This window comes from Oncorhynchus mykiss, chromosome 11 (genome assembly GCF_013265735.2).
Source record: "Oncorhynchus mykiss isolate Arlee chromosome 11, USDA_OmykA_1.1, whole genome shotgun sequence".
Classification (NCBI taxonomy): domain Eukaryota; kingdom Metazoa; phylum Chordata; class Actinopteri; order Salmoniformes; family Salmonidae; genus Oncorhynchus; species Oncorhynchus mykiss.
In genome coordinates, this window is record NC_048575.1 from 766163 (window position 1) to 787500 (window position 21338).

General features: G+C 45.6%; 1 protein-coding gene across 3 annotated transcripts in view; it reads left to right on the forward strand.

The window, feature by feature from the left end:
* The window catches only part of LOC110535150 (cytoplasmic protein NCK1-like), a 117040-nt gene that overhangs the window by 23671 nt on the left and 72031 nt on the right, over positions 1–21338 (forward strand). The window contains exon 2 of one of the 3 annotated variants that reach the window (XM_036934650.1): positions 16366–16601. The gene's annotated coding sequence lies outside the window, so the exon portion shown is untranslated. The remainder of the gene's footprint in view (positions 1–16365; positions 16602–21338) is intronic. The other 2 variants (XM_036934649.1, XM_036934648.1) reach the window with 2 other exon arrangements.

The window sequence follows — 21338 nt, forward strand, 5'->3', positions numbered from 1 at the left end:
TTCCACTTCTTAGTTCTCCTCTCTTTTCCACTTCCCAGTTCTCCTCTCCTCTCCTTTCCACTTCCCAGTCCTCTTCTCCACATCCCAGCCCTCCTCTCCACTTCCCAGCCCTCCTCTCCTCTCCACTTCCCAGCCCTCCTCTCCTCTCCACTTCCCAGTTCTCCTCTCCTTTCCACTTCCCAGTTCTCCTCTCCTTTCCACTTCCCAGTTCTCCTTTCCTTTCCACTTCCCAGTTCTCCTTTCCTTTCCACTTCCCAGTTCTCCTTTCCTTTCCACTTCCCAGTTCTCCTTTCCTTTCCACTTCCCAGTTCTCCTTTCCTTTCCACTTCCCAGTTCTCCTTTCCTTTCCACTTCCCAGTTCTCCTTTCCTTTCCACTTCTCAGTTCTCCTCTCCTTTCCACTTCCCAGTTCTCCTCTCCTTTCCAGTTCTCCTTTCCTTTCCACTTCCCAGTTCTCCTCTCCTTTCCACTTCCCAGTTCTCCTCTCCTTTCCACTTCCCAGTTCTCCTCTCCTTTCCTTTCCACTTCCCAGTTCTCCTTTCCTTTCCACTTCCCAGTTCTCCTCTCCTTTCCACTTCCCAGTTCTCCTCTCCTTTCCAGTTCTCCTCTCCTTTCCAGTTCCCAGTTCTCCTCTCCTTTCCACTTCCCAGTTCTCCTCTCCTTTCCACTTCCCAGTTCTCCTCTCCTTTCCACTTCCCAGTTCTCCTCTCCCTTCCACTTCCCAGTTCTCCTCTCCTTTCCACTTCCCAGTTCTCCTTTCCTTTCCACTTCCCAGTTCACCGTTCCTTTCCACTTCCCAGTTCACCTTTCCTTTCCACTTCCCAGTTCTCCTTTCCTTTCCACTTCCCAGTTCTCCTTTCCTTTCCACTTCCCAGTTCTCCTCTCCTTTCCACTTCCCAGTCCTCTTCTCCTCTTCCCACTTCCCAGTTCTCCTCTCCTTTCCTTTCCACTTCCCAGTTCTCCTTTCTTTTCCACTTCCCAGTTCTCCTCTCCTTTCTTTTCCACTTCCCAGTTCTCCTTTCCTTTCCACTTCCCAGTTCTCTTCTCTTTTCCTTTCCACTTCCCAGTTCTCCTCTCCTTTCCACCTCCCAGTCCTCCTTTCCTTTCCACCTCCCAGTCCTCTTCTCCAACTCCCAGTTCTCCTTTCCTTTCCACCTCCCAGTCCTCCTCTCCACTTCCCAGCTCTACTTTCCTTTCCACCTGCCAGTCCTCCTCTCCACTTCCCAGCTCTACTTTCCCTTTTCTCTCCAGAACCATCCGGCAGTGTGCAGATGTTGACATTGTAGTGACGTGGCCTTATTTACTTAATGTGTCTCTCACTCACAAGCCCTGCCTCCTTCCCCACGCCGCACTGCACCGCTCTGCCTAGAGGGTTACCAGGAGCAAGCTAACGAGCTAAGCTAGCTAGCATTAAGAACTGAAACAGTTTAAAAAACAGTCCCTACAAAGTGGCTAACCTCTATAATCTAATGGGCTACGTTTTGAAGATCATATGTCCCAAATAAGATATTTAGTTTTATTCCATTGTTTCATCTGTAGCTTCATGCTCTCTAAACCCCTTGTGCTAGTCTGTCTGAAAGCCTGGCTTTAGTTAGCTAGTGGGCTCCAGTTTCCACATCCACTGACCTCACCGAAAACGCTAACTGTGCACTTCTCTCTCTGGTAATCAGTGCTTCAAAACCCCTCTGGTCAAATTACAAACTTGGTCTATTAGGTAGTTCACATTTTAGGATTAAATTGAGCAATGGTGGAAAAAATAAGCTCACCACAATCTTGTCACTTCTCTTATGTGCCAGTCTCAATATTGCATAAACTGAGCTCCCGTTCACTTCCTCATGTCTAGTTCATCTCTCTGGCTGGTTTGTACTATGGCTGCATGTGGACACATCTGAACACTCATTGATAACATATGTCTATAAATTGACAAAGCATTACACTACACCTGCAATAACATCTGCTAAATATGTTTGTGACCGATAAAATCGGATTTGATTTCAAATCAGACAGATGTTATCAGATCAGCTGTACAGGCTTCAGACGGTTCCCAAGATGCTGTTGGGAGTCGTAGAGCAAACGTTTCGATGAGTTGTTTATTATGCTAATTCGATTTCCGTGGGGGAGCTGACATGGACTCTAGGGGGTCTTAAGAGGTGATAAATAAATGATATACTCACAGAAAGCTGTGTAATCAGAACAAAGCAACTACTACTGAAAACTATCATTTTCCCTCAATAGAACTTTGAGCAACAGTCGTAGGCATCTCTCCTCTGTGCGCAGTGAGGAGACAGAGCGGCTCGCTCACACTGCAGCCCACAGACAGCGCCGGGCAGATACTTTCATAGCAGGAATCAACATCATGTGTAGACCATTTACTGTTGACCAAATAATGGTTTTAATCTACAAGAACCGGTGTGTATTAAAATTACCGACATATGCAAAATACGCCGGGTAAGAGGAAGGCAATGTCGGTGTCAATCATTTTCAGTTTTTCGTCCCAGCTACACTTCATGGGTTTGGTGAAGGACAAGGTCTCCAAGGTGGTGAGAACAGGCTGCACCATGGGAGATATGGTTCTACATTATGAGAGTAGGCCTCAGCTGTTTCACTATTACTCAGTCAGGTAAGTCAAAACATATTTTCTCACCAGCAACACAGGAAGAGAAAGGGGTGAACATAGAAAATAGGCCTACAGTGTGTGTGTGTGCACGTGTATAGAGTAGGTGACTTTAACCTGATTTCTGTAAGGAAGGAAGGAGCATTCCCAACAGCAGAACAGGTGTGGTTCTGTGTGAGAGAAAAACATGTCCGCTTCCTTCTCTCTTTCACCCTTCTTACAATCATTTGCCTTGTTGTATGTAGCCTAGCTAACCTAGCCTAGCTAACCTAGCCTAGCTAACCTAGCCTAGCTAACCTAGCCTAGCTAACCTAGCCTAGCTAACCTAGCCTAGTCTACATCTGTATGGCATGGCATCATCTGCTTCCAAAGATGCTCCAGGGTAAATCCATTTGAATTCAATCACCTTTTGACAGCATCCCTTTTGATTTCCGTAGATGTTTGCCCATAGAAGAAGTGGCCAAAGTGACTTTTTGGACCTTAAAGAGAGACAGTTTACCTGTTTTGCATACCCCACCATATCATTAGACATGTCCAGTGACGTCTTCATCACTGGAAAAGATAAACGGTTGACTTTGATATCATTTAAGAGCTTACAGACAGTGTTAAACTATTTTATGAACATTTTTAAACCCTTAATCGTCAAATATCTAAACACATAAACTCCAATTTTAGTTTCATATTGGCATATGTTATGTATGTATAAATGCATATGTTGAAGCTTAGACCCAAATTCACATCTGAGGTGTTTGTGTTGTGCACTCTATCTGTTGAGATGCTCTTGAATTCAGGGTCGGTGTCATTTCAATCATAGAAACAGAATTGATAGAATCAACCTATCCTTTCAGACCACTGCAATTTAGCTGGTACACATTGACATTTTCAATTGAATTGACATGTTTACTTCTAATTACTATTACAATGATGACCTCCGGTCCACCCACTGTAAAATAAAACGTAACTTAACTCGACCCGATTTCAGGAAACTAGGCATATGTTGCAAGTCACGAAATCACAGAAGAGCCGTTTGAATGTAAAAAATATATTTTTTATCAAAATGCATTTTTTTGGCAGAAATTGGTTCTCGAATGTGATCTTTCATGTAATTTCAAACTTGTATGTTGTCTGTAAATATAATAAAATTGTTACATTACGAGCCTAGTTGGTTTAGCCACAGAGAAAGGCAGCAACCTTCCCGCTAGCCATGATTGGTTGAGTGGGCTGGACATGCGGAGAGAGGAGTTTGGATTGGTTTGCGGTGTTGCATCTTGTGTTTAAAATGAGCTGCTCATAATGCCTAGATAATCCTTTCTACTGAATTAAAAAAAAAGATATCACGTTAGCCATGGAGAACTGCAAATATGTTGCTACTGCTCTCAATAACGTTGCTGCCCTGAATTTATCAGGCGGCTGGGAAATAGTTGGAGAAAGCAGACCTTTTGGTACATCTACATTTTAAAAAGTCTAATAAATCCATGTAATATAGCCTACACTTTCACATCCATTATTTTTTTGAGACATGTCTAAAGAAACGTGATATGAAGTAGTGTAGTCTATTTCAGAAGAACAGAATAACATACTCTCACATGAAAGGCAAGAGCTCTGCTTTGTATTTTGCGCAGGCTGAACACACTTCATCAGTCTCTCTCATTCACAATTTGACATGGACTTGATAATGCCTCGGATTTCCCGACGGCATCCCCTTCGTGTGGCCGTAATATCCCTTAAAAAAAATCCATGTCCTTTGTGGCCAGTGAACCCTTGGGCCGAATATAATTATTATAATTCCCTTCTCCCGGCTCCGAAGCACCACTCACTCACATGGCTCTCTTAGATATCGCAATTCTTATTTGCCAATGCCCGTCACGTGATTGGGTCCTTTTCATAATAATCTCGGGTCCTTCTCACAGACTACAAATGAAGACGGACACATCAGGGATGCAGAAGATGCTAGAAGAACTGTCCACATCTACTTCTCGTCAGCCAACCAGATGAGTAGTAGATCTAACCAACAGCAGCCTATGTCAATCTACTATCCCCCATAGTTCAAAAGTTGACTTATTCTGTTGGTCAAATTGTCCTGCTGTTCTTGAAATAAATATTCCAAACGTAGTCTGGGACAGTTGTGGGATGCGATAGATCCCAAATTAATATATCCACTAGCATAAAAAAAACTTGAAAGCATTGAGGTCGATGCATCAGATCAGAACTTTTAGCTTAAAATGTTGAACTATTAGGCTGTTTCTTCACATATCTTCACAGCAATGCGCACATGGCAATAGGCTATAAACACGAATGTTTCCAAAATCCACTCAGAGGGAAAACACTGTTCTCAAAAGTGATGGCACATGCAATTATGCATGTAATGCTTTATCATAAAGGTGCACTGTTATGGTGAAAATGATCTTCCCCAAACGTGAAACTCAGGCCCATGTCTGCCAGTTACAGCCCATGTCTGCCAGTTACAGCCCATGTCTGCCAGTTACAGCCCATGTCTGCCAGTTACAGCCCATGTCTGCCAGTTACAGCCCATGTCTGCCAGTTACAGCCCATGTCTGCCAGTTACAGCCCATGTCTGCCAGTTACAGCCCATGTCTGCCAGTTACAGCCCATGTCTGCCAGTTACAGCCCATGTCTGCCAGTTACAGCCCATGTCTGCCAGTTACAGCCCATGTCTGCCAGTTACAGCCCATGTCTGCCAGTTACAGCCCATGTCTGCCAGTTACAGCCCATGTCTGCCAGTTAGGCTGGTTGTAAAGCGGATTAATGTGCTTAATTTTAAGAAGTTATTTGGCCACTTTAGTTGTGATAAAACCTTATCAAAACATATAGGCCTATGGGCTAACTTACATGAGGTGAAAAGGCATGCTCTGTTTCTTGCCTTACTGCACAAGCTGGGTATCATTCACAAGTGATACGCTACTATTGCCACCCATCAGACTATTCTTGATTTAAATCTTGTCTTTACATATACTAAATTATATATGTGTGAAATTTGTTTTGATTTAGAATGGACCATTATCATGCACCTGTCTCAAAGGGGGCAGGGGAAAAAATACATGTCATCTATGCACTTAGCGAATGGAGGACGCTTTTCCCGTGGTTTATTTTCATGCAGGGAGGCTATACTCCTGTTTTAAATATAAGCAATGTGCTTAATATTAGGAAAGTTGAGAAATAAATATAGTAGGCCTAGCCTATAGAAAGCTGATGGGATACTCCTCTTTTTAATAGAGGCCATCACTCTGTTTTCTGGCACAATTGCATAGCCTATAGAAATGTTGAGCAACATGAGCTCATGGGCTCGCATGTAGTGTTTGATTAGAGTTTTGATGACATTTCCATTGATGTCAGAGTGATTAGAGGAACAATAGCGTGCTGAGTATCATGCAGGTAGCAAGTAATGACCAGCAGCAGCATCATAGGTGGAGAAACCTAATTATAGTGACTAAACGGTCATGTGGAATTTGACAGCGGTAAGGACTCTTGACCGCCGGTGTGGCGGTAATACGGTCACAGTAATAGCTCTAGGTGTGGTTCTTGAGTTATTCAGCAATTAACATCCCATCTTACTTAGGGGTCATGTATAAAAAATTCAAAAATAACATTATTTGCGTTTCCGTCTTGCTCCAGTATATTGGGGTGATGTTGCCCTAAATGTCAACATATTTGAGGTGGTGGCAGCTGAGCAGTGGCTGTTACTGTTTTAACGTTTTATCCACAACTCTGTCCATCGCCGTTGTAATCTACTGGGAAGCCAAAATGTTCCCAAACTGAAGATCTAAACTATGGTTTATCCTGGTTTTATCCAGCCCACCTCTCCATTGTACAGAACTAGTTCCCAGCTGTTCCTCACAAAAGTACAGTTTGAAATGCAACAAAGAAGATTTGAATTTTGCTTACAACGTGCTCTAGTTGTTTTAACGGAAAAACCTTTATTTTTGTATTTTTTCCTTAGATTTATTGAAGAGGCCAACAGCGTAGGCATGAGGCAGAGAATGTGAGGTGTTGCTTTTTGTCACGAGGGGACTCCTTGCAATACACTCCGGCATTCGATGCCTGGGGATTGAGAACCGACGTATCACTTGGTTTCTTCATCTGCTCTAGGCTGTACAGTATACGCTATTCATCAAACTAGCCTATTTTGCATTGTTAACCAAATATAATCTCAGCAACTGTTCAAACAATAAACCAAACAACATTGTAGCCTTATAGTGTGTAATTTTGTTTAGGTAATGTTATTCTAGGCTAAAACAGATAGCCATGTTTTTTTTTCATTACTAAAAATTATTATGTTCTAGTTTTAGCTGATGGAGCGAATACATTGAATCAACATATCAAATGAGGATAATGTTGTAGGTTACACTGGCAATTATAAGAATATTTGCCAGGGCATATTATTAATTAATTGTAAATCAGATTTATTTTACATATACAGTGAAGTCGTAAGTTTACATACACCTTAGCCAAATTAATTTAATCCTAGTAAAAATTCCCTGTCTTAGGTCAGTTAGGATCACCACTTTATTTTAAGAATGTGAAATGCCAGAATAATAGTAGAGAGAGTGATTTATTTCAGCGTTTAGTTCTTTCGTCACATTCCCAGTGGGTTAGAAGTTTACATACACTCAATTAGTATTTGGTAGCATTGCCTTTAAATTGTTTAACTCGGGGTTAAACGTTTTGGGTAGCCTTCCACAAGCTTCCCACAATAAATTGGGTGAATTTTGTTCCATTCCTCCTGACAGAACTGTTGTAACGGAGTCAGGTTTGTAGGCCTCCTTGCTCGCACTCACTTTTTCAATATTGCCAAACATTTTCTATGGGATTGAGGTCAGGGCTTTGTGATGGCCACTCCAATACCTTGACTTTGTTGTCCTTAAGCCATTTTGACACAACTTTGGAAGTATGCTTGGCATCATTGTTAATTTGGAAGACCCATTTGCGACCAAGCTTTAACTTCCTGACTGATTTCTTGAGATGTTGCTTCAATATATCCACATAATTTTCCATCCTCATGTTGCCATCTATTTTGTGAAGTGCACCAGTCCCTCCTGCAGCAAAGCACCCCCACAACATGATGCTAAGGTGCTTCACGGTTGGGATGGGGTTCTTCGGCTTGCAAGCCTCCCCCTTTTTCCTCCAAACATAACGATGGTCATTATGGCCAAACAGTTCTGTTTTTGTTTCATCAGACCAGAGGACATTTCTCCAAAAAGTACAATATTTGTTCCCATGTGCAGTTGCAAACCATAATCTGGCTATTTGATGGCGGTTTTGGAGCAGTGGCTTCTTCCTTGCTGAGCGGCCTTTCAGGTTATGTCGATATATGACTCGTTTTACTGTGGATATGGATACTTTTGTACCTGTTTCCTCCAGCATCTTCACAAGGTCATTTGCTCTTTGTTCTGGGATTGAGTCGCACTTTTCGCACCAAAGTACATTAATCTCTAGGAGACAGAACCCGTCTCCTTCCTGAGCGCTATGACGGCTGTGTGGTCACATGGTGTTTATACGTGCGTACTATTGTTTGTACAGATGAACGTGGTACCTTCAGGCTTTTGGAAATTGCTCCCAAGGATTGAACCAGACTTGTTGAGGTCTACAATTTTCTTTCTGAGGTCTTGGCTGATTTCTTTTGATTTTCCCATGATGTCAAGCAAAGAGGCAGTGAGTTTGAAGGTAGGCCTTGAAATACATCCACAGGTACACCTCCAATTGACTCAAATTATGTCAATTAGCCTATCAGAGGCTTCTAAAGCCATGACATCATTTTCTGGAATTTTCCAAGCTGTTTAGAGGCACAGTCAAGTTAGTCAACATTTGACCCACTGGAATTGTGATACAGTGAATTATAAGTGAAATAATCTCCCTGTAAACAATTGTTGGAAAAATTGTGTCATGCACAAAGTAGATGTCCTAACCGACTTGCCAACACTATAGTTTGTTAACAAGAAATATGTGGAGTGGTTGAGAAACTAGTTTTAATGACCCCAACCTAAGTGTATGTAAACTTCCGACTTCAACTCTACGTATAACATTATTAACTGGATTGCCTGTCTTGTTAGCATATTTAGCTAGCAGCCTCCTATGGAAATTCGCTAGTACCAATGGCCGTTTCATTTTGCGTTTTAGCGTCCCCTTGACTACGAAGACAACCAGTATGTTGTAAATCCCGTGATGTGAGGAGGACTGTATGACGATATGAAAGTCTGGATGCCTCCCATCCCTAATCACTATTCACCCTGTTCTAAATCAGATATTAGGAGTAGCGCCGGCCATTCCATTAAAATATTAGGAGTAGCGCTGACCGGCCCATTCAGATATTAGGAGTAGCGCTGACCGTCCCATTCAGATATTAGGAGGAGCGCTGACTGTCCCATTCAGGTATTAGGAGTAGCGCTGACCGTCCCATTCAGATATTAGGAGTAGCGCTGACCGTCCCATTCAGATATTAGGAGTAGCGCTGACCGTCCCATTCAGATATTAGGAGTAGCGCTGACTGTCCCATTCAGATATTAGGAGGAGCGCTGACCGTCCCATTCAGATATTAGGAGTAGCGCTGACCGTCCCATTCAGATATTAGGAGTAGCGCTGACCGTCCCATTCAGATATTAGGAGGAGCGCTGACCGTCCCATTCAGATATTAGGAGGAGCGCTGACTGTCCCATTCAGGTATTAGGAGTAGCGCTGACCGTCCCATTCAGATATTAGGAGTAGCGCTGACCGTCCCATTCAGATATTAGGAGTAGCGCTGACCGTCCCATTCAGATATTAGGAGTAGCGCTGACTGTCCCATTCAGATATTAGGAGGAGCGCTGACCGTCCCATTCAGATATTAGGAGGAGCGCTGACCGTCCCATTCAGATATTAGGAGTAGCGCTGACTGTCCCATTCTGATATTAGGAGTAGCGCTGACTGTCCCATTCAGATATTAGGAGTAGCGCTGACCGTCCCATTCAGGTATTAGGAGGAGCGCTGACCGTCCCATTCAGATATTAGGAGGAGCGCTGACCGTCCCATTCAGGTATTAGGAGTAGCGCTGACCGTCCCATTCAGATATTAGGAGTAGCGCTGACTGTCCCATTCAGATATTAGGAGTAGCGCTGACCGTCCCATTCAGATATTAGGAGGAGCGCTGACTGTCCCATTCAGATATTAGGAGTAGCGCTGACCGTCACCATTCAGGTGTTAGGAGTAGCGCTGACCGTCCCATTCAGATATTAGGAGTAGCGCTGACCGTCCCATTCAAATATTAGGAGGAGCGCTGACCGTCCCATTCAGGTATTAGGAGTAGCGCTGACCGTCCCATTCAGATATTAGGAGGAGCGCTGACCGTCCCATTCAGATATTAGGAGGAGCGCTGACCGTCCCATTCAGATATTAGGAGGAGCGCTGACCGTCCCATTCAGGTATTAGGAGTAGCGCTGACCGTCCCATTCAGATATTAGGAGGAGCGCTGACCGTCCCATTCAGATATTAGGAGGAGCGCTGACTGTCCCATTCAGATATTAGGAGTAGCGCTGACCGTCCCATTCAGATATTAGGAGGAGCGCTGACTGTCCCATTCAGGTATTAGGAGTAGCGCTGACCGTCCCATTCAGATATTAGGAGTAGCGCTGACCGTCCCATTCAGATATTAGGAGTAGCGCTGACCGTCCCATTAAAATATTAGGAGGAGCGCTGACCGTCCCATTCAGGTATTAGGAGGAGCGCTGACCGTCCCATTCAGGTATTAGGAGGAGCGCTGACCGTCCCATTCAGATATTAGGAGTAGCGCTGACCGTCCCATTCAGATATTAGGAGGAGCGCTGACCGTCCCATTCAGATATTAGGAGGAGCGCTGACCGTCCCATTCAGATATTAGGAGTAGCGCTGACCGTCCCATTCAGATATTAGGAGTAGCGCTGACCGTCCCATTCAGATATTAGGAGTAGCGCTGACCGTCCCATTCAGATATTAGGAGTAGCGCTGACCGTCCCATTCAGATATTAGGAGTAGCGCTGACCGTCCCATTCAGATATTAGGAGTAACGCTGACCGTCCCATTCAGATATTAGGAGTAGCGCTGACCGTCCCATTCAGATATTAGGAGTAGCGCTGACCGTCCCATTCAGATATTAGGAGTTGCGCTGACCGTCCCATTCAGATATTAGGAGTAGCGCTGACCGTCCCATTCAGATATTAGGAGTAGCGCTGACCGTCCCATTCAGATATTAGGAGTTGCGCTGACCGTCCCATTCAGATATTAGGAGTAGCGCTGACCGTCCCATTCAGATATTAGGAGTAGCGCTGACCGTCCCATTCAGATATTAGGAGTAGCGCTGACCGTCCCATTCAGATATTAGGAGTAGCGCTGACCGTCCCATTCAGATATTAGGAGGAGCGCTGACCGTCCCATTCAGGTATTAGGAGTAGGGCTGACCGTCCCATTCAGATATTAGGAGTAGCGCTGACTGTCCCATTCAGATATTAGGAGTAGCGCTGACCGTCCCATTCAGATATTAGGAGGAGCGCTGACTGTCCCATTCAGATATTAGGAGTAGCGCTGACCGTCACCATTCAGGTGTTAGGAGTAGCGCTGACCGTCCCATTCAGATATTAGGAGGAGCGCTGACCGTCCCATTCAGATATTAGGAGTAGCGCTGACCGTCCCATTCAGATATTAGGAGGAGCGCTGACCGTCCCATTCAGATATTAGGAGTAGCGCTGACCGTCCCATTCTGGACAATGGAACAGCCTTTTTTTCTTATTCTGACACTGAGATGGAATCTCTTCGCTTGGATCAAATTCAGTGGCCTCCGGGCTTAAAGCCTTGTTAAGGACGATACATCAGATTTAACTTGTCTGGCACGTTGAGGAGAAGATAAAGTCATCTTGACTGTGTCTGAACTCTGAAGTTGAACTTCTGACACTGTGTCAAAGGGGTGTTGTGTCATTCTCCGACCCCCCCCCCCCCCCCCCCCCCCGTCCTCTCCCATGTCCCCACTTCCTGTCTCACAGCTGGCCCGGGCGCCAAGTTTCCCATGACCCATTGCCACGCCGCTGCTGTTTTTGTAAAAATATATACATATTAAGTCACATGAACACGGTCGCAGATGTAGCTGCAGCAGTGCACAGTGAAATGCTTCAGCTCCAATGTACAACAGTGCAGGTGTGAACGAAACAATGAATACATCAAATATATAGATGTTTACACCTGTGAGTGGCGGCAGGATAGATGTCTGTTGGGGCTGAAATATCCAAAGGGGGAGCAACGGTGGTATAGGAAGTCCGAGGGGCAGGAAGGGGACAGAGGGAGCAGGTAGCTGACTAGAGCTGTCTATTCAGCAGCATGATGGTCTGGGGGTAGAATCAGCTGACTAGTGGTGTCTATTCAGCAGCCCGATGGTAGAAACAGCTGACTAGTGGTGTCTATTTAGCAGCCCGATGGTAGAAACAGCTGACTAGTGGTGTCTATTTAGCAGCCCGATGGTAGAAACAGCTGACTAGTGGTGTCCTATTTAGCAGCCCGATGGTAGAAACAGTTGACTAGTGGTGTCTATTTAGCAGCCCGATGGTAGAAACAGCTGACTAGTGGTGTCTATTCAGCAGCCCGATGGTAGAAACAGCTGACTAGTGGTGTCTATTTAGCAGCATGATGGTCTGGGGGTAGAGTCAGCTGACTAGTGGTGTCTATTTAGCAGCCCGATGGTAGAAACAGCTGACTAGTGGTGTCTATTCAGCAGCCTGATGGTAGAAACAGCTGACTAGTGGTGTCTATTCAGCAGCCTGATGGTAGAAACAGCTGACTAGTGGTGTCTATTCAGCAGCCTGATGGTCTGGGGGTAGAAACAGCTGACTAGTGGTGTCTATTTAGCAGCCCGATGGTAGAAACAGCTGACTAGTGGTGTATATTTAGCAGCCTGATGGTCTTGGGGTAGAAACAGCTGACTAGTGGTGTCTATTTAGCAGCCCGATGGTAGAAACAGCTGACTAGTGGTGTCTATTTAGCAGCCTGATGGTCTGGGGGTAGAAACAGCTGACTAGTGGTGTCTATTTAGCAGCCCGATGGTAGAAACAGCTGACTAGTGGTGTCTATTCAGCAGCCTGATGGTCTGGGGGTAGAAACAGCTGACTAGTGGTGTCTATTTAGCAGCCTGATGGTCTGGGGGTAGAAACAGCTGACTAGTGGTGTCTACTTAGCAGCCCGATGATAGAAACAGCTGACTAGTGGTGTCTATTTAGCAGCCCGATGGTAGAAACAGCTGACTAGTGGTGTCTATTTAGCAGCATGATGGTCTGGGGGTAGAGTCAGCTGACTAGTGGTGTCTATTTAGCAGCCCGATGGTAGAAACAGCTGACTAGTGGTGTCTATTCAGCAGCCCGATGGTAGAAACAGCTGACTAGTGGTGTCTATTCAGCAGCCTGATGGTAGAAACAGCTGACTAGTGGTGTCTATTCAGCAGCCTGATGGTCTTGGGGTAGAAACAGCTGACTAGTGGTGTCTATTCAGCAGCCTGATGGTAGAAACAGCTGACTAGTGGTGTCTATTCAGCAGCCTGATGGTCTTGGGGTAGAAACAGCTGACTAGTGGTGTCTATTTAGCAGCCCGATGGTAGAAACAGCTGACTAGTGGTGTCTATTTAGCAGCCTGATGGTCTGGGGGTAGAAACAGCTGACTAGTGGTGTCTATTTAGCAGCCCGATGGTAGAAACAGCTGACTAGTGGTGTCTATTCAGCAGCCTGATGGTCTGGGGGTAGAAACAGCTGACTAGTGGTGTCTATTTAGCAGCCTGATGGTCTGGGGGTAGAAACAGCTGACTAGTGGTGTCTACTTAGCAGCCCGATGATAGAAACAGCTGACTAGTGGTGTCTATTTAGCAGCCCGATGGTAGAAACAGCTGACTAGTGGTGTCTATTTAGCAGCCCGATGGTAGAAACAGCTGACTAGTGGTGTCTATTTAGCAGCCTGATGGTAGAAACAGCTGACTATTGGTGTCTATTCAGCAGTCTGATGGTCTGGGGGTAGAAACAGCTGACTATTGGTGTCTATTTAGCAGCCTGATGGTAGAAACAGCTGACTATTGGTGTCTATTCCGCAGTCTGATGGTCTGGGGGTAGAAACAGCTGACTAGTGGTGTATATTCAGCAGCATGATGGTCTGGGGGTAGAAACAGCTGACTAGTGGTGTCTACTCAGCAGTCTGATGGTCTGGGGGTAGAAACAGCTGACTAGTTGTGTCTATTCAGCAGCCTGATGGTCTGTGGGTAGAAACAGCTGACCAGTGGTGTCTATTCAGCAGCCTGATGTTCTGGGTGTAGAAACAGCTGACTAGTGGTGTCTATCCAGCAGCATGATGGTCTGGGAGTAGAAACAGCTGACTAGTGGTGTCTATTCAGCAGCCTGATGTTCTGGGTGTAGAAACAGCTGACTAGTGGTGTCTATCCAGCAGCATGATGGTCTGGGGGTAGAAACAGCTGACTGGTGTCTATTCAGCAGTCTGATGGTCTGGGGGTAGAAACAGCTGACTAGTTGTGTCTATTCAGCAGCCTGATGGTCTGGGGGTAGAAACAGCTGACTAGTGGTGTCTATTCAGCAGCCTGATGGTCTGGGGGTAGAAACAGCTGACTAGTGGTGTCTACTTAGCAGCCCGATGATAGAAACAGCTGACTAGTGGTGTCTATTTAGCAGCCCGATGGTAGAAACAGCTGACTAGTGGTGTCTATTTAGCAGCCCGATGGTAGAAACAGCTGACTAGTGGTGTCTATTTAGCAGCCTGATGGTAGAAACAGCTGACTATTGGTGTCTATTCAGCAGTCTGATGGTCTGGGGGTAGAAACAGCTGACTATTGGTGTCTATTTAGCAGCCTGATGGTAGAAACAGCTGACTATTGGTGTCTATTCCGCAGTCTGATGGTCTGGGGGTAGAAACAGCTGACTAGTGGTGTATATTCAGCAGCATGATGGTCTGGGGGTAGAAACAGCTGACTAGTGGTGTCTACTCAGCAGTCTGATGGTCTGGGGGTAGAAACAGCTGACTAGTTGTGTCTATTCAGCAGCCTGATGGTCTGTGGGTAGAAACAGCTGACCAGTGGTGTCTATTCAGCAGCCTGATGTTCTGGGTGTAGAAACAGCTGACTAGTGGTGTCTATCCAGCAGCATGATGGTCTGGGAGTAGAAACAGCTGACTAGTGGTGTCTATTCAGCAGCCTGATGTTCTGGGTGTAGAAACAGCTGACTAGTGGTGTCTATCCAGCAGCATGATGGTCTGGGGGTAGAAACAGCTGACTGGTGTCTATTCAGCAGTCTGATGGTCTGGGGGTAGAAACAGCTGACTAGTTGTGTCTATTCAGCAGCCTGATGGTCTGGGGGTAGAAACAGCTGACTAGTGGTGTCTATTCAGCAGCCTGATGGTCTGGGGGTAGAAACAGCTGACTAGTGGTGTCTATTCAGCAGCCTGATGGTCTGGGGGTAGAAACAGCTGACTAGTGGTGTCTATTCAGCAGCCTGATGGTCTGGGGGTAGAAACAGCTGACTAGTGGTGTCTATTCAGCAGTCTGATGTTAGAAACAGCTTATTAGTGGTGTCTATTCAGCAATCTGATGTTAGAAACAGCTGATTAGTGGTGTCTATTCAGCAGTCTGATCTTAGAAACAGCTGATTAGTGGTGTCTATTCAGCAGCATGATGGTCTGGGGTAGAAACAGCTGATTAGTGGTGTCTATTCAGCAGTCTGATGTTAGAAACAGCTGACTAGTGGTGTCTATTCAGCAGTGATGTTAGAAACAGCTGATTAGTGGTGTCTATTCAGCCTTTTACTGACGTGTGGCTTCTGTCTGGACACTCTACCATAACATCCTGATTGGTGGAGTGCTGCAGAGATGGTTGGCCTTCTGGAAGGTTCTCCCATCTCCACAGAGGAACCCTGGAGCTCTGTCAGTGACCATTGGGTTCTAGGTCACCTCCTTGACCAAGGCCCTTCTCTCCCGAATTTTCAGTTTGGCTGGGCGGCCAGCTCTAAGTAGAGTCTTGGTGGTTACAAACTTATTCTATTTAAGAATTATGTAGGCCTTTGTGTTCTTGGGGACCTTCTACGGACAATTCCTTCAACCTCATTTTTTTTGCTCTGACATGGACTGTCAACTGTAGGACCTTATATAGACAGGTGTGTGCCTTTCCAAATCATGTCCAATCAATTGAATTTACCTCTGGTGGACTCCAATCAAGTTGTAGAAACAGCTCAAGGATGATCAATGAAAACAGGATGCACCTAAGATCAATTTCCAGTCCCATAGCAAAGGGTCTGAACACTGATGTAAATAAGTTATTTCTGTTTTATATTTTGTATACATTTGCAACCATTTCTAAAAACGTGTTTAGAATAAGGCTGTAACGAAACAATGTAGAGTAAGTCAACGGGTCTGAATACTTTCTGAAGGCCCTGTATCAGCCAAATAACATTGTGATTTGTTCAATTCTTTTAACACATATTGGCCCATGGCATCCATATAGCCTATGCATTAGCAGTAAGCATTATCACCCGTAGCCCAACTGATGCAGCATAGTGGCTGTAAATAAATAAGCTGAAGCATGGGCTTGCCTATCCACATTTACTCTATTGGGCTAATCGTTAGCCAGATCACAAATGTGATCTTGTAACTAGTTAGCATCCTATTGATGAATTTTAGAAGCACAAGCATTTCGCTACACTCGCAATAACATCTGCTAACCATGTGTATGTGAGAAATAAAATGTGATTTTATTTTATTTAGGCGTACCTGTTACGATAACCTGGGGAAACATCGCCACCTGGGGAAACACGCCACCTGGGGAAACACGCCACCTGGGGTAACATCGCCACCAGGGGTAACATCGCCACCTGGGGTAACATCGCCACCTGGGGTAACATCGCCACCTGGGGTAACATCGCCACCTGGGGTAACATCGCCACCTGGGGTAACATCGCCACCTGGGGTAACACGCCACCTGGGGTAACACGCCACCTGGGGTAACACCTGTACTTCTCACAGAAACCACTTCATGTCACCACTATCCCCCTGGTTGCCACTACTCTTGCTCAACAACAACAAAAACATCTACATTTAAGTCACTCAGAAGAACATTTAGGGAGGAAGGGGTTCTACCCCAAGTTACCCTACAATTGACCCGTGCTACATTTAGCAGCGCTCTCCCCTATGCACTCACAGCAAAATGCTGAGTTCCGGTAAAATGGTGCAGTTTTCACACATTTAGGAGATGAGAAATAAAGTAGGAATGGAAAAGCTGGATCCTCCTGTTTTTAACAAAGGCCATTTAAACTGCTTTTCCCCCCAGCAATTTCATTAAGACTGGTGGTGACGGCTTGTCAGAATGTTTTCTTCCCTATGGCTCTGGTAACCTGAACGAGGAAGGCCGGCCAGGCCAGGTAAATAGATAAACCAGACAGCCCCATAGAATGTACAACAACCAGCCGGCCAGGTAAATAGATAAACCAGACAGCCCCATAGAATGTACAACAACCAGCCGGCCAGGTAACTAGATAAACCAGACAGCCCCATAGAATGTACAACAACCAGCCGGCCAGGTAACTAGATAAAGCAGACAGCCCCATAGAATGTACAACAACCAGCCGGCCAGGTAACTAGATAAACCAGACAGCCCCATAGAATGTACAACAACCAGCCGGCCAGGTAAATAGATAAACCAGACAGCCCCATAGAATGTACAACAACCAGCCGACCAGGTAAATAGATAAACCAGACAGCCCCATAGAATGTACAACAACCAGCCGGCCAGGTAAATAAATAAACCAGACAGCCCCATAGAATGTACAACAACCAGCCGGCCAGGTAAATAGATAAACCAGACAGCCCCATAGAATGTACAACAACCAGCCGACCAGGTAAATAGATAAACCAGACAGCCCCATAGAATGTAAAACAACCAGCCGGCCAGGTAACTAGATAAACCAGACAGCCCCATAGAATGTACAACAACCAGCCGGCCAGGTAACTAGATAAACCAGACAGCCCCATAGAATGTACAACAACCAGCCGGCCAGGTAACTAGATAAAGCAGACAGCCCCATAGAATGTACAACAACCAGCCGGCCAGGTAACTAGATAAACCAGACAGCCCCATAGAATGTACAACAACCAGCCGGCCAGGTAAATAGATAAACCAGACAGCCCCATAGAATGTACAACAACCAGCCGACCAGGTAAATAGATAAACCAGACAGCCCCATAGAATGTACAACAACCAGCCGGCCAGGTAAATAAATAAACCAGACAGCCCCATAGAATGTACAACAACCAGCCGGCCAGGTAAATAGATAAACCAGACAGCCCCATAGAATGTACAACAACCAGCCGACCAGGTAAATAGATAAACCAGACAGCCCCATAGAATGTAAAACAACCAGCCGGCCAGGTAACTAGATAAACCAGACAGCCCCATAGAATGTACAACAACCAGCCGGCCAGGTAAATAAATAAACCAGACAGCCCCATAGAATGTACAACAACCAGCCGGCCAGGTAAATAGATAAACCAGACAGCCCCATAGAATGTACAACAACCAGCCGACCAGGTAAATAGATAAACCAGACAGCCCCATAGAATGTACAACAACCAGCCGGCCAGGTAAATAGATAAACCAGACAGCCCCATAGAATGTACAACAACCAGCCGGCCAGGTAAATAAATAAACCAGACAGCCCCATAGAATGTACAACAACCAGCCGGCCAGGTAAATAAATAAACCAGACAGCCCCATAGAATATACAACAACCAGCCGGCCAGGTAAATAGATAAACCAGACAGCCCCATAGAATGTACAACAACCAGCCGGCCAGGTAAATAAATAAACCAGACAGCCCCATAGAATGTACAACAACCAGCCGGCCAGGTAAATAGATAAACCAGACAGCCCCATAGAATGTACAACAACCAGCCGGCCAGGTAAATAGATAAACCAGACAGCCCCATAGAATGTACAACAACCAGCCGGCCAGGTAAATAGATAAACCAGACAGCCCCATAGAATGTACAACAACCAGCCGGCCAGGTAAATAGATAAACCAGACAGCCCCATAGAATGTACAACAACCAGCCGGCCAGGTAAATAGATAAACCAGACAGCCCCATAGAATGTACAACAACCAGCCGGCCAGGTAAATAGATAAACCAGACAGCCCCATAGAATGTACAACAACCAGCCGGCCAGGTAAATAGATAAACCAGACAGCCCCATAGAATGTACAACAACCAGCCGGCCAGGTAAATAGATAAACCAGACAGCCCCATAGAATGTACAACAACCAGCCGGCCAGGTAAATAGATAAACCAGACAGCCCCATAGAATGTACAACAACCATCCGGCCAGGTAAATAGATAAACCAGACAGCCCCATAGAATGTACAACAACCAGCCGGCCAGGTAAATAGATAAACCAGACAGCCCCATAGAATGTACAACAACCAGCCGGCCAGGTAAATAGATAAACCAGACAGCCCCATAGAATGTACAACAACCAGCCGGCCAGGTAAATAGATAAACCAGACAGCCCCATAGAATGTACAACAACCAGCCGGCCAGGTAAATAGATAAACCAGACAGCCCCATAGAATGTACAACAACCAGCCGGCCAGGTAAATAGATAAACCAGACAGCCCCATAGAATGTACAACAACCAGCCGGCCAGGTAACTAAATGATAAACCAGACAGCCCCATAGAATGTACAACAACCAGCCGGCCAGGTAAATAGATAAACCAGACAGCCCCATAGAATGTACAACAACCAGCCGGCCAGGTAACTAAATGATAAACCAGACAGCCCCATAGAATGTACAACAACCAGCCGGCCAGGTAAATAGATAAACCAGACAGCCCCATAGAATGTACAACAACCAGCCGGCCAGGTAAATAGATAAACCAGACAGCCCCATAGAATGTACAACAACCAGCCGGCCAGGTAAATAGATAAACCAGACAGCCCCATAGAATGTACAACAACCAGCCGGCCAGGTAAATAGATAAACCAGACAGCCCCATAGAATGTACAACAACCAGCCGGCCAGGTAAATAGATAAACCAGACAGCCCCATAGAATGTACAACAACCAGCCGGCCAGGTAAATAGATAAACCAGACAGCCCCATAGAATGTACAACAACCAGCCGGCCAGGTAAATAGATAAACCAGACAGCCCCATAGAATGTACAACAACCAGCCGGCCAGGTAAATAGATAAACCAGACAGCCCCATAGAATGTACAACAACCAGCCGGCCAGGTAAATAGATAAACCAGACAGCCCCATAGAATGTACAACAACCAGCCGGCCAGGTAAATAGATAAACCAGACAGCCCCATAGAATGTACAACAACCAGCTGGCCAGGTAAATAGAAAAACCAGACAGCCCCATAGAATGTACAACAACCAGCCGGCCAGGTAAATAGATAAACCAGACAGCCCCATAGAATGTACAACAACCAGCCGGCCAGGTAAATAGATAAACCAGACAGCCCCATAGAATGTACAACAACCAGCCGGCCAGGTAAATAGATAAACCAGACAGCCCCATAGAATGTACAACAACCAGCCGGCCAGGTAAATAAATGATAAACCAGACAGCCCCATAGAATGTACAACAACCAGCCGGCCAGGTAAATAGATAAACCAGACAGCCCCATAGAATGTACAACAACCAGCCGGCCAGGTAACTAGATAAACCAGACAGCCCCATAGAATGTACAACAACCAGCCGGCCAGGTAAATAGATAAACCAGACAGCCCCATAGAATGTACAACAACCAGCCGGCCAGGTAACTAAATGATAAACCAGACAGCCCCATAGAATGTACAACAACCAGCCGGCCAGGTAAATAGATAAACCAGACAGCCCCATAGAATGTACAACAACCAGCCGGCCAGGTAACTAAATGATAAACCAGACAGCCCCATAGAATGTACAACAACCAGCCGGCCAGGTAAATAGATAAACCAGACAGCCCCATAGAATGTACAACAACCAGCCGGCCAGGTAAATAGATAAACCAGACAGCCCCATAGAATGTACAACAACCAGCCGGCCAGGTAAATAGATAAACCAGACAGCCCCATAGAATGTACAACAACCAGCCGGCCAGGTAAATAGATAAATCAGACAGCCCCATAGAATGTACAACAACCAGCCGGCCAGGTAAATAGATAAACCAGACAGCCCCATAGAATGTACAACAACCAGCCGGCCAGGTAAATAGATAAACCAGACAGCCCCATAGAATGTACAACAACCAGCCGGCCAGGTAAATAAATAAACCAGACAGCCCCATAGAATGTACAACAACCAGCCGGCCAGGTAAATAAATGCTAAACCAGACAGCCCCATAGAATGTACAACAACCAGCCGGCCAGGTAAATAAATGATAAACCAGACAGCCCCATAGAATGTACAACAACCAGCCGGCCAGGTAAATAGATAAACCAGACAGCCCCATAGAATGTACAACAACCAGCCGGCCAGGTAAATAGATAAACCAGACAGCCCCATAGAATGTACAACAACCAGCCGGCCAGGTAAATAAATAAACCAGACAGCCCCATAGAATGTACAACAACCAGCCGGCCAGGTAAATAAATGATAAACCAGACAGCCCCATAGAATGTACAACAACCAGCCGGCCAGGTAAATAAATGATAAACCAGACAGCCCCATAGAATGTACAACAACCAGCCGGCCAG